Here is a 13,876-nt window from a genome sequence, read left to right as displayed (position 1 = left end):
TTCTTCTATCTTTAACTTAAATGGATTCAAAAATTTAGCATCCCAATGAAACTGCAAGGCCTTTCTGCTTGACAGACTGAATTTGCCTTAGCTCATCTCTTTATGAAGCTAAAGACTTGTGCTTGGGTAAACTTTCTAGAAGTTGTTTAGGCTTGAGATCAAGACTCAACAGTTCAGAGAATTCCCTGCTTCTGTTGTGTTTTAGGACATCAGTTAATTGCATCTACAGCTATTATTATTCCAATTTTCAGTAGTTAAGGAACTATTTTGTACTTTGGCTTTTCTCCTTGTAAGCTTTCTTGGACATAGGCATGAAATAATTTCCCAGCTTATTTCTTGATAAACTAAACTGAAAACTCCCCTTTTCTAAAGAGGGCAGAGTTAATTTGAACTGCTTTGCATTGGCCACAAACCCAGACTGAGTATCCAGGTGGTGACTGTGAGTCAGCTGACACATGGCAGCTCATTACTCTACAGTAACACTTTTATTAGTGTGTGCAAGTCTTGTGTCTCTCACTGAAAGGCTGTTTCTTCAGCCCTTCCATTATTTTTATAGTTCTAACACCTCAATAAATTATTCTTCTGGTTCTCTACTCCTTCATTGTTATATTCAGGGGTATATATTATTAGACTTTTTGGTCCCAACACTCAGGCTCATCTACCCCTACACTCTGGCTTTTAGGTATTTATGAGTGATACTTAATTTCGACACCCCATTCTCTAAACCTGTTAATAAGTATTGAAGTGGAATGGCTTGATAATGAGACAACTGTGAACAAAGAGTTTTGTGCAGAATGGGGTACTACTATTTTGTCTCTAGGTTTTTCCTGCTTGCTTCCTCACCATGGCTCTTCCTGTTCTGGTTTTGGACCCTTCCTTTTTTTTTAAATTTCCTGGATACAGACAGACTGCAGCTCCATTAATCAGAATACTTGATTTGTATAAACATTTCTTCCAACACTGACTTCACAACAGCATTAATGGTTACATCAGTCAGTGCTGTTAAAAACATGTCAGATTTTAAAAATAGAAAGACAGATTTAAAAATAACTGATTCTCTTATACTTTTGTTTATTTGTATGGTTGGTTTTGAGCCTTTAGAAATCTTATCTGTATGTCAAAATCTTTTTTTGCATCACTGCTACTAAGTGAGAACTCAAACTGAGGACCAGGTGCTATAGAAACAAAACAATAAGGCAGCCTCTGGAGATCCTGATGTCTAAAATTAGCTAGGAAAGGCAATTGAGTGAATATAAGAAAATACTGGATCATTATTGGTCTGTATTACAGTCTATGATCTTCACACACTGTTGCCCAAATGTTTCTTAAGTAGAATTCTCAAGAAGGATTATGTGATAGATTGTTTAAGGGGGAATTATTTCAAGAATAAGGGTCAGCATGAGAGAAAGTGCAAAATACTTTGTGTCCTTGAAATTTAACATGTCAGAGTTGGAGGTAAACGTCATGGATCAGAGGCAAAATTAATGTCTCTTTAATGGGAGGCCATGCTAAAGGACTTGTGAGATTAGCAGGGAAAGAACATGATGATCTGGTTAGCATATGATGACCCTTCAAGCAGCTGCCTAGGACCCAAAATGTGTAAGGTTGTTTTTTTTAACCCACAGCAGTCGTGTCATTATTGCCTTGCACTGACCAGCTCCATGACATATTGTTTCTATTTGCTCTATCTTTATTTTATGTCAATGGTTTTTCACAGAATTTCTTTCTTTAGAAAAAGATAGCTTTAGATAGTTTGAGGAAATATTTTTTCTTGACCTTCTTTGTGTGTACTCAGTACTTACAATGATTCTGTGGTGTATTTGTCAATTCTATTAAGGGTGTTTTGAGGGAACACAACAAGAAAATCTCATAGAAATCTCATTAGTGTCATCTCTTATCTTTGAACTTTAAAAATAAGCATGCAAATAAATGTAGTCTGGCAGCTGCTAATTACTGGATGACAATTTTCAGGCAGGTGGATGTTAAACTCAGGAAATTTCTATAGTACATATAATTCATAGCAGATAAGTAGAACACTTTGTGGTGAGCCTTATTAGTGGTTCTGTCGTTTTATCCCAATTCTTACATTCATTCCATGAAGTATCAATCCCTGGTGTAGATTGTTCAGAGAAACACTTTCAGAAGAGCTTCCACTTCCGAAAATTTGTTTTGGAGTTTTGGAGAAAGGCTTCTCATGATTTCTAAATGTACTAATCCCCAAAAGAACAGATATCTGGTTATTTTTAAATCTCTCCTATGATTTTGGAGGTTTAACTCATGTTTTAATGACACCAATTACAACATGTAGCAGCTTTATAATAGCAAGTGTGTCTGCTCTTTTAGAATTAACTTGAAAATAATTCCTATTTGAACATTTATTTGTTCTCATAGATCTTTCCAGAGATTTATTTATACAAATAAGCACAAATTCTGAAAATTTAAAAAGTTAATTCAGAAAAGTATATTTTTTCAGGTTCTTTTGCATTTGGAGGTGCCTACTTAAAAATCTGTTTCAAGCACATGTGATTGTATGCTTTTCCCACCCTTACTAAATCATGTACCTTTGCATTGCTCTCAGACTTTTGTGGAGAATTTTAAAAGATTTATTTTGACTAGTATTAACAGTAACAACATCACTGTAACTGAAATAGTGTGTAGACAAAAGCAAGAAGGAAAACATGGAGAAGAGTGTTGGCATTTTTTCCATTTCCCTCAAAACCCCCCAAAGATATTATTTAAACCAGCAATGGGAAAGTTTGCTACTCCAAGGGTGACACTGGACACGACTGAGTCTGTAACATCTTTTAGTGTAATCAGAATTTTGCTTACTGAGATTTGGTGGAGCTACACTTTATGTTTTAATTTAAATTCAATATTAACATCTTTGGGTCACAGTATTTGTAAGGTATGCCCTGGATGAACATGTGCACTGCTGTGTGTTGTCTTTCAGGATGCCCTCGAGTGCCACCCCTCTCACAGAGCCTTGGGCTGCGCTGTATTGTGTGGATCAAACCTCAGACCCCTGGGCCATCTCAGGAACACATGTCAGATGGGAAGCCCTCAGGGACACCAACTGCTGATGTTACCTTGCTACAGTCCCAGAGAGATTCTTCTAACATTCATCTGCAAAGCTTGTGTTTCCCCTGGCTGGACTGTTCCCTCACCCTGTGTCACCATGTCTAACCACCACATCCATTCAGTCTCTGCACTGGGCCATAGAGCAGCCTGCTGACACAAAGGGAGGAGAGTAACATCTGCAGGGGGAAACTCAGCCTTTCTAGTACCCAGGCAGTTGTAAATACCTCTGCAGTTGCAAGATTTGAGAGAACAAGCACATCCTGAAGGGTCACTTCTCAAGCCTCAGGTCATGCTGAACCACATCCTTCCTGTCAGCAGCTCAGCTGTGTCTAAAGACTACACAATGGAGGTACCCTTACACAGACGTGGCTTTTTGATCTTATTCTGATCCTATGGCTCCAGATCACCAATGAAAATAGGCAAGGTCAGCAGTCTGTGGGCCCCCTTTTGCACTCACCAGACCATAATCAATACACTGCTCTGTTGTGTCAGATCTCTGACATATAGCTTGAGATAAGGTAATTTCTCTTTCGAGAAATTAAAGAATTACAATTCAGTACCAGATCAGCAAACTTTCTGGTGACAGCACATACATGGAAGGCAACTGAATGGTGTTTAGGAATGAAGAGACATTAGTTACCATGGGCACAATATGAAAAGATGAGGAATGTTCTCAGATTCAAGATTTTTTAGACAGAAAAAAAAAGCCTGTATTTTTGTTAAACATGAAGCACCTTTATTCCTCTCATAAATTTGCTGTAAAGGACAGATTCCTGAAACTAAGTTCAGGAGAGAGCAGTGCTCTGTTGCCCCACAGAAGCACGGAGGAATTTAGAAAATTGGAATTGGTCTGTCTTGAAAAAGCTACTTAGAATACTACAAAACTCTAAGAAATTAAACTCAGTGGACAAAGACTGTCCAAAAAAGAGAACTGAGACTGAAGTTCACCTGGCTTTGACATGGAAAACAAGCATGGAAATTCAAAGTTTCCCTGTTGTTATAAGGCATGACTCAAAACAAAGTAGAATTTAAACAAAAGAGTATAACTCTATTTTGTTTCCCAGAGTCAGGCTTGCAATCAAGAGTGTAGCATATGAGATCAAACACTTCACTTCATGAATGTCAGCTAAATAAAATATGATGACCTTTAAAGTGGAGAATATACTTGGAAACAAAAATAAGTCTACTAGCCTGGCATCTTCTATCCTTGTACGGTAAAGTCCTCACTTTTTCAAACATATGCAAGACCAACTGCCTTGAATGGGAATATCTTGCAGTGATGAACTTTAAACAACATGCTGTAGTAGAAGGTGTCCCTGCCCTTGTCAGGGGCATTGGAATTGGATAATCTTTTAGGTCTTCTCCAGCCCAAACCTATTCTATGACTATATGAACTAGCTGCCTTGGATGCCTTTCAGGGGCTATCCTTTGCTACATTTTTTGCTTGCCTGCATCTGATGATCTAGAATCCATAGAAATGTTAGGAAATTAGTTTACTTGGTGGGAGAACTTCTTGGTGATAGGGGACATGGCAGGTCCTAGGCAGTACAGAAAGGAACTCTCTACAGAGTAGTGGTTCTGCTCTTGAATTTTGCATGAACAAAATCGTAGTCCAGAGGTGTTCTTAGCTAGTGACACTTGTATGTAGCTATTTGGCATTACGAGCTTATAATAGGCCTGCATCCGCCTGGGGGAACTGCTCACAGCTGCTCTGAGTGGTAGGGAAATACCCTACAGTGTCCGTACAGCTTGGGCCAACCCCTGCCTGGGGAGGCTCAGGCAGAAGGGTTCAGTGGAGGAGTTATACCAGGAAGACATAGTTTGAATAGCATGGCACTGTGACTGTATGGATAGACTATATAGAGTGTTTCACCTGGGTGAGACTGAGGGTGACCATCTCTCTGCCTGCCTGTCTGCCAGGGCTGACTGACATTAAATGTTGTTAAGGGTGCTGTCCAAATGCCTCTTAAACACTGACAGGCTCAGGGCACTGATTGTCTCTCAAGGAAGCCTGTTCCAGTGTTTGACCACCCTCAGAGTAAAGAAATGCTTCACAATGTCTTGTTTGAACCTCCCCTGGTGCGGCTTGGAACCATTCCTGTATGTCCTGTCACTGCATCCCAGGGAGAAGAGCTCATCACCTCCCTCTCTCCCCATGTCCATTCCTCAGGAAGCTTTAAGGAGCAATGAATTCACCCCTCAGCTGCCTTTGCTCCAAACTAGACAAAGCCAGTGTCCCCAGCCACTCCGTGTAGGACATGCCTTCTAGCACTTTCACCAGCCTTGGTGTCTCATTTTGCTAATTTTGGCTGCTTCAGTCACAATGACTCTGCACTTTTTAGGTTTGAATTTAGCATTTTGTGTGTTTTAAGCACATAATTTTATTTCCTTTGCTGTCATCTAAAAATAACTGTGTGGTCTACTCTCATCACACTTACCATAGTACCACAGACTTAACTGCTTGCATCTTACCTGTCTATGCACAACCTGAGTCATTACCCCCCAAGATTAGTATCTATCCATTTTAAAATGCAGCCCTGAGTATGGAATTGCTACCAGGCACTCTCCGAACTCCAGGGGAGATCTAGCAGCATTCCTGTAGTTGCAAGACAATGGATGTAGGGACTATCCTTGGATAATACTGTTTCAGTGTTAAGCTAGACCTAATATGACAAAGGAGTTTCCTAGAGTACAATTATAATGTTTTGAAGTACATTATAAAAGTATGTGGGAAATGGTGAACAGGTGAGAAAGCAAAGCATGTTGATTTAAATAATCTCTGAGGCTGTTTCAAGAACAGCACAGGCACTTAGGCAGCAGAAAGATGTGCATGTCAGAAATGAATAGATTAGCTAGCAGCTAAAGGCTTGTAGACTTCAGAGAGAAAATGGAATGAACTAAACATAAATCAATACAGCAAGATGTGTATTCATTTTCCAGTGTGCCTTACTACTTATTAAATGTAGTTTAAGGAAACAAAATTATTTCATTAAACAGGGAAAATTTGGATAACTAGCGAACCAACTTTAACTCTTTGAAGACAACTTATTATAATGGTAATAACAAATCCACCACAGGCAAAACATTCTAGCTTTGAACTTGATCAGTGCAACCATTATTTTGTCACTAAAGAGAAGACCAAAAAAATCAAATGTTTATTTATGAGGCATTTATTGTGGACAGAGAATTAAATCATATGCATGAATTGTATATAAAGCATTTGTGATAAATGGAAATAACACAAAAAACTCTGAAAAAATACAGATTTGTCTGAAGCACTGCATTATACACACTGTTAATGTTTGCTAAGTAACAGACAATCTGAATGAGGCTCACAAGGTCTTCAATATGTACAAAAACCCAGAGTGTTGTAACAAAGACCCCCTTTCACTGGTGTTATCAGCAGCTGATCCCTACTGAGCTTTGTGGGATTAGTGGCAGACAGTGACGAACTTCAGTAGAAATGTACAGACTTTTGGATGCCACAAAGCTCAGTCCTTTTACATCAGCTTAATTCGTGTTTGAACTGAGTTACACTCACTCTCTTAAGGTATCTGACAGTCTTTCTTTTGGTGTCACTATCTAATGTATAAAAGATAGTGAAAAGTAGTAATGAGCACACAGTTCTCAGTAGCTAAAAGAATGTGTCATCAGTACCCAAAGGAAAAAGAGAAAACAATCCATTGTTAAAGTCCAGATGGGATGAAAAATGTACATAATGGTGATGTGCATTAAAATAACAACAAAAAATATTACTCAAAAAATATTACCTCAAAAATTCATTTAAATAATCCATCCAGAAAATACTAGCACTTAGAACCCAAGGAAATGTAATAAATACCCTGTGCTGCAAGTAATTAACTTTTCATGCCTCAGCACAAAAGGCTCTGAGCATATTATCAATGAAGTGAAACAAATCATATGCCAGCGTGTTGCTTGGTGTGTAGGAGATGATTAAAAATAATTTTTTTAATCCTTCATTCATGCTAACATAAACATTTACAATATTGTTTGAAGGAAACAAAAAAATAAGCAGCAATAACTAACTTGCCGTTAAGAATTCAAATGCAGTAGTGCTTAGATGCAGCACAGTTGCTTACTGTGATGCATGTAAGGAGCCTTAAGGCAGCTCCTTAATTCCTCTGCATTTGCATCCCGAGTAGCAACTCATGAAGGAAATCTGGCTGCACAGAACTAGACTGTCCATATGGGTCAAAGTAAGCTGAGACGAGGGTTTGCTTCACAATTGCTGCGTGCATGAATGGTGAGTGAAGGAAAATATCTTCACCAGGCTGAGAGCTGATGCAATCCACTCCCTCCTGTGGTTTCTGAGCACCTCTGAAGTGGGGCTACTCTGGTGTAAACTGCAAGCAACCTAATTTGATATTTATGGTTTTGCAACCTAATTTTGTCCTGTAGGAGAATAATAGATCTGCAAAAACTTATAAAGAATTCCAGTATATGCTTCAAAACACATATGCTATTTTGAAGGCAGCTGATACTTCTTCTGATGCATTTTAAGTGTTAGAAAACTTGTTGACTAAGTACTACATTGTTTCATCTCTAACCAGGGAAAAGAATTAGTGCAGTAATTGCAAAGCAATTTATGAGAGTCAGTCAAGAGGTTTAATATAGCATTCCAAGGAAATCACATGATTTCCATTCACATATTTTCATTATCTTTACACTTACAGACAACACAGCACTCTGTTTTCAAAGCTATTGTCTTGTGATAATGCTCATAAGAGAACCATTACAGTGCACAGTTGGTTTTGGCCAAAGGTAGAGATTTGGTTCATGATACTTATCTTTCCGGAAAAAAAAAAATAAAAAAAGAAGAAAAAAGAAAATTGAGGAAGTTCTCTAATGCAGGATGTCTGATTATTTGCCCAGATTGACCTGTGATCCTTATGGCTTGAGTTGCTCTGTTTTTAATTTTTCCACATATACAACTGCAAAATCAGAACAGTGTAGGTATACTCTACCAATGAAAATTCTTAGTTTCCTGCACTTAAACAAAAAATAGTCTAGATGCTGGCAGCTCCTTTTAAAAAAATTAAAATGTAGGAAAGGTATAAACATAGCTGCAAAGAGATTTTCAGCTTCTATAAATGTACTAAAAGAAAAAAGGGGGAAAAAGAGGAAAATAAAACTAAAAATTGGAAAATAAAAATACGTAGCCCTTATTTTTAAGACAGTTATACAGGAAAATTTATGGAAACCTAGAAAGTGGAGTTAATTTTCACATACATTTATAATGAAATATGAAGTGCTTGTATGTTAAATATGTATCATACTCATGGAGTCTTTATAAATGTGTAAGAGAGAGATTTATTATTTATATTGCTCCAGGAGTGTACTTGGTTCTTTTCAGTAAAAAGCAGGAGGATGTGTCTCCTTCCTCAAAGAATATAAAATGTGTCTTAAGCAAATATATTGGATTCTGTACCTTTAAATTTAAAACAAGCTATGGGGACGAGATGGTGTGCAAAATGAAATGTAGCCATAATTGTTAAGGTTTGTGACATACTGTGTGTGGCTCAAGCTGTTATATTTATTCTTATATGCATTCAATTAAAGAACCCATCTTCAATGATGTAGTCTAGCACACTCCTGGGAGCTAATCCAATGTCTTTAGCTATCTGTTTTACATGAAACCAATTATTGTAATATCTCTAATGTCTAAGTGGTATTGTCCTGAGTGCTATTTACATCATGGTCCAAAGTATTTATTTCAATGAGATTATTTATCTACTCTACAAATTTATTATGCTCTCAAGAATATCCATGGAGTCACATTAGCATTTTTGTATTCCACAGCCAAATGTTCAAGCAAAATGTAATATGAGATAAATAATCAGCTGACTAAATTTAGTGCTTTCCACTTCTGTTTACATAAAATGACCTCTGGCTGGTGCTTGACCTCTCTGTAGCCTCATTTGGAGTTCTCTGCAACAGCCTATATCCATTATGTGTTTTAATGCTCTGTTTTTCTCTCATGCTGTGTGATGCTAGCTCAGCTCTGCTATTGACTGCAAGCACTGCCTGGAAAACTCTGGAAAAGGTAATTAAAGCAGTGTTATAGGAGTTTGCAGGAGAAAAGTTCTGTCTTTAGCTACCACAAATTATCATTGTTTTACAGCAATAATAAAATGTACCCACAGGCACTGAGGTCTCACTGGGGCCACTGTTTGACCACATGTCTGAGCTAGTGCATTTCTGCTTTGTGCAATTCTGCCTTTCCAGAAGTACAAGGGGGATAATTATCTAGTCCAAAAGAGTGTTTAGGCTTTGTGCATTAACATAATGCCTGTTTGTTGCAAAACAGTGTGGTGTTTTCATACACTATTGTTAGCAGGTTCTGACTATTTGCATGACAAGTGCTAGGGTTTGTGGAAAACTGCAAACAACTGTGAGGCAGTTACACATCATTATGACTTCTGTTGCCATTGTCATAATTTGTTACTGGTAGCTGACTTTGACTTGCTGGCATTGTATAACATGTGCTGTATGAGTTCTTCAGTGACCTCGTATAGTCCTACATTGACCTCATTTTATAACAAAGTTTTCATTTATGCCAAGATTTTATAAAACTTAGCAACAGAATAAGTGGAAAACTTAGATTTGGTGATGCTTTGGACTCCCTTTATTAAAGGAAAATAGCTAAAATGTAATGGAGCGACAAAACCCAGTACTTGCATCTGAAGCACAGGAAAGGGAGGTATGCAATGATTCAGTGGCAAGGTGCAGTGGGGTGACCTGCTTTTCATTTGAGTGAATTTACTGTATGTCTCACGAGGAACTTGCCAACAAAGCTTTAAGCAAAGATGATGTTTTAGGGTCTGTCTTGTTAAGGAGGTCCCAGGATGATTTGAAACTTTTCAGATGAGAAAAGTACATAAGCAAAGTGTGTAGTTTCAAAGGAAGAACATGAACTTGCTGGTATGACTGGGAAGGCAGCAGTAAATCTGCAGTGACAGAGGGATGCCTGCATGAATAGCATGGTAAAGGTACCGGAGTAAGACTAAATATCTCTCTGGAAGCTCATCTTCTAAGCTGCTCTTGTCACAGCTAGCCAAGACATTGCATGCCACAGTCATTCTAGGATAAAATCTGTCAATGCACTTTTATTTTCAGTCTGAGAAAAGAAGAATTCTGCTCAGTAGATACTAAAAAAATTCTTCTCTCTTTTGAATGGGAAGGATATATTAATTTTTTCCATCTCAAAAATCCTGAGATGTCTCTCCTTTCTGAGGAGTGTTCTGATGGAAAAGCATGCAGTTATTCTTTCTTCCACTAGCACTGGTTATTTATTTAATCTGCAAACCAGAAATGAGCCTGAAGCTGAATCAGGCCTATGGACTCAGTGTCAATGGGAAATACACTTCTGTTGGCTCTTTCTGTCATATGCTTATCAAAACTGCTAACACATCAAGTGTATTTTGATATGCAGCATGTAATAGAAACAATAAAGCCTTTGACTTTCACTTCATGCAGGACTGTGTAGAAACAGCCAAACTGTAGATGTGTTTGCTTTCATTTTCCTGGTTTCTGTGAGGTAAATTCTTAAGTGTTAAGCCTGCATTAACAACTTTTTAAATTAAGCTTCCTCAGGCTTGGTGATGGTGTTTTTCAGCTGAATCTATAGGAAACATGCATTTCTAACAAACATTATACTATGGCAGTTTTTAACAGAAAGGAAATGATTATTTATTGAATATTACTGGAGGGGCTAAAATAGCATAAATAAACAGAAGGGAAGACAAAGGCCAAGGGAAGTAGAGTCTACAAAGCTAATTTAGGCATATTTGAAACCTCTGCAAAATTCACATGAAAAATAGGATTGCTTTATGATATTCTTCTCCACTTGGCCTGAATTCCTATATTGCAGTAAAAAAAAATCAGGATTTATCAGGACATTCATCAAGAATGAGTATACTGTTATGTATAGAATTCCCCATTTAAAATTAAGAAGTTACAAAACACTTCCATGGAAAAAAAGCAGCTGAAGCACCAGCTGCCTTCATCCAAAAGAAAGCATGTATATATACAAAGGAATTTGTTGGGTATTCTTTTGTTAGTTTTGGTTTGTCTTTACAAAAGGAGGCAGAAATATCACTTAGATAAAGAAATAAATAAATATGGGATAGGGCACACCCACAGAAGTCTGGTACTGGTGATCCAAGAAAAAGCTGAGAAGGAAGAAGAGATTTTAAATCAGGTTTTCAATGAGAAAGTTTTGAGAATGGGAGCTATAGAATTATACACTATTAATTTGATTTTGTGTTTAGGAAAGAGAATTTGTTTGGAAATAAAGGAAAGAATACAGCAATTGCCCTCAAATCAGCTCCCCCTTCTCTCCAGCACAACTCCCCTAGAGCCCAGCAAACTGGTCATTCTTTTGAGTCACAAGGTGGTAAGAGTGTGTGTCTGGAAGCAGTGGATAGGAAATATTAATAGGATCCAGAATAAACGTGCAGTATACCAGGATATCTGTTTTTCCAGGATTCATTTTACCACCAGAAAATCTGGAATCAGATTATCACAACTTGTATACTATATTGTAATGCAGCACTGGAGTGTAAGCAATAGCAAAGCACAAAATGACATTTCAGCCTGTCCTTTGGGATGCAACAGCACTGCTTCCAGGCTTCCTCTCCTTGTAGCACTGTATGAGCACACCCAGGCAGCTGAAATGACACAAACAATGAGATTCAGGTACACAAATGCATCAGTAAAAGGACAAGCTAGTTGCTAAAGGACAGTAAAAAGTGGAAAAGCTCAGCAAAATTACTATTTTCATAGAGGAATTTAACTGAGGAGTAAAAATTGTTGAAAGAGTTCCTGTGCTGATTCCCTGTTTCACTGTTATCATTACTTTCAAATCAGATCCTGCAGGTAGACAAAATAATTACTATAACCATTCTGATGTTATCTTAAAAGACAGGAGGTGATTCCAGAAGCATTTTCCCTGTGTGTACTTGTTAGTGCAACACACTGAAGGACTCAAGGAGAACTGGATAAAGAACTTAACATCATTTAGCAGTCCTAAATCCACAGAATAGTGCTCAAATAGGTGGCAACATATTATGTACAAAAGTACAATTTATTAAAGACTTCTGATTTGGTAAATGTTTTTTTGAGTTAAATTAATTCAAGCAAATTATAATGAAGGTCATTAAAAGAGAAATTGAATAATAACTTAAAGACTGAAGAGAAATGGTGCTGGGAGTATGGACTACAGAGTTATCTGAGCCTTTGATTTCTGAGAAAGAAATCCTTTCTGTGTGCTAAGAGGGGAATCTGGTTACAGCAGTATTCTTAACCAAATTCCTGTAATTCTTTCATATCTAATGAATCTCTTCATTGATTTGTCTGCTCTATGATGCAAATGGAATGATGTGTATTAATTATAAAATCATAAAAATTTAATCAGAGGTGGCACAAGTCATCAATTCATCCCAAGATTGTACCACTAGCGTCCTCACAGGCCTTGTCTTACCAAGTCCTAAAACCTTTGTAATTGCTGCAAACATGCAAACAGTGTAATTCCACTGCTCTGCTCCTCTCCACTAAAGAAGTTCTGAAGACTATTATGAATCCTCCCTTTATTTTTCCTCCGCAGGATAAATATGCCTTACTCTTCAATTCCTTCCTTGTATTTCCAGACCTCCAATTGCTTTTATTGTTGCCTCATGGTTTCTGTCCAGGCAATCATATCTTCTGTGCTTTTGTTGGAGAGAGAGCAGGTGATGGAGTGGTAGTGCCAGTGGCCAAGGGATCTCTGCGCTTTGTGCCACTGCTCTCCTGCATCTTCCTCCACCATCACACCATGACATTTGTGCCCTATTGTTGTTATATTTCCCCAGGACAACAAGATTCCTTCTAGCACTGAAAAATCCTTCAGACTGAGGAACAGTGGACTGTAAGAGTTACTCGATGGGATGGACACAGGACACATGATGGCATTCCAACCTTTCCAGTTCTCCACAGTCCCTCTGTCTTTCAGAACTGCCATTGTCTTTGTGTAGCTCAGCCTTTGTTACATTTTAACAAATTCTGTTACACTTTAACAGCTCTGGGTTGTCTGCACTTTTGCCAAGCAGAAAAATTGCAAGAGTAATTTAGAGGATTATTAACACGGTGTTGGGAACAATCAATGAACGTGCAACCTGGTGGATGTAGACCTTGCCAACCCTATGCCAGAACTGGCAGAGGCTGGGGGTCCAGGTGGGTGCAGGAATAACACCTCAAAAAAAGACTAGGAGCAAAATTTGCAGAACACAATTGCTTATTGCTCTCAGTCCAGCACATGCATAATTTCACAGCACAGCAAGCAGTGGTCAGGGATTGTGCACAGCACAGTGGGTCAGGGCATTCTCCACAGTTTGCCCCTCCCATTTGTCCCGGGTGACTGAACAAGCTGTGGCAGGCACAGGTGGTGACCGGGGCTCTGTTTGGGCTTCTTGCTCTCTGTCTGGAGCCATCTGCTGCTCTCTGCTCCTGCAAATGCAAAGGATCCTGCATGCAGGAGACAGCAGAGAAGCAGAATCCTTTTGAAGTGAGTCTGAAATTTTTCTTCCCTTTAAGTTTTATTCCTCCGGCGTTGAGATGATTGAGCACGTTTTCTAAAGTCACCTATGGATGCTCCTCCCACAGGTATGAGAAACCTTTTTTCTCATGGGATAATTTCAGCTGGGGAGTCTATTCACATAGCTACAGTGACTTCCTAAGGTATTAGCTGAGGCCTCTCTCTGTTTACAGTTCTATGGCACCTGGTGCTGATCACATCCAAGCT

This window comes from Parus major, chromosome 3 (assembly GCF_001522545.3).
Source record: "Parus major isolate Abel chromosome 3, Parus_major1.1, whole genome shotgun sequence".
In the NCBI taxonomy this organism is placed as follows: domain Eukaryota; kingdom Metazoa; phylum Chordata; class Aves; order Passeriformes; family Paridae; genus Parus; species Parus major.
This window is presented reverse-complemented; position numbering follows the sequence as displayed.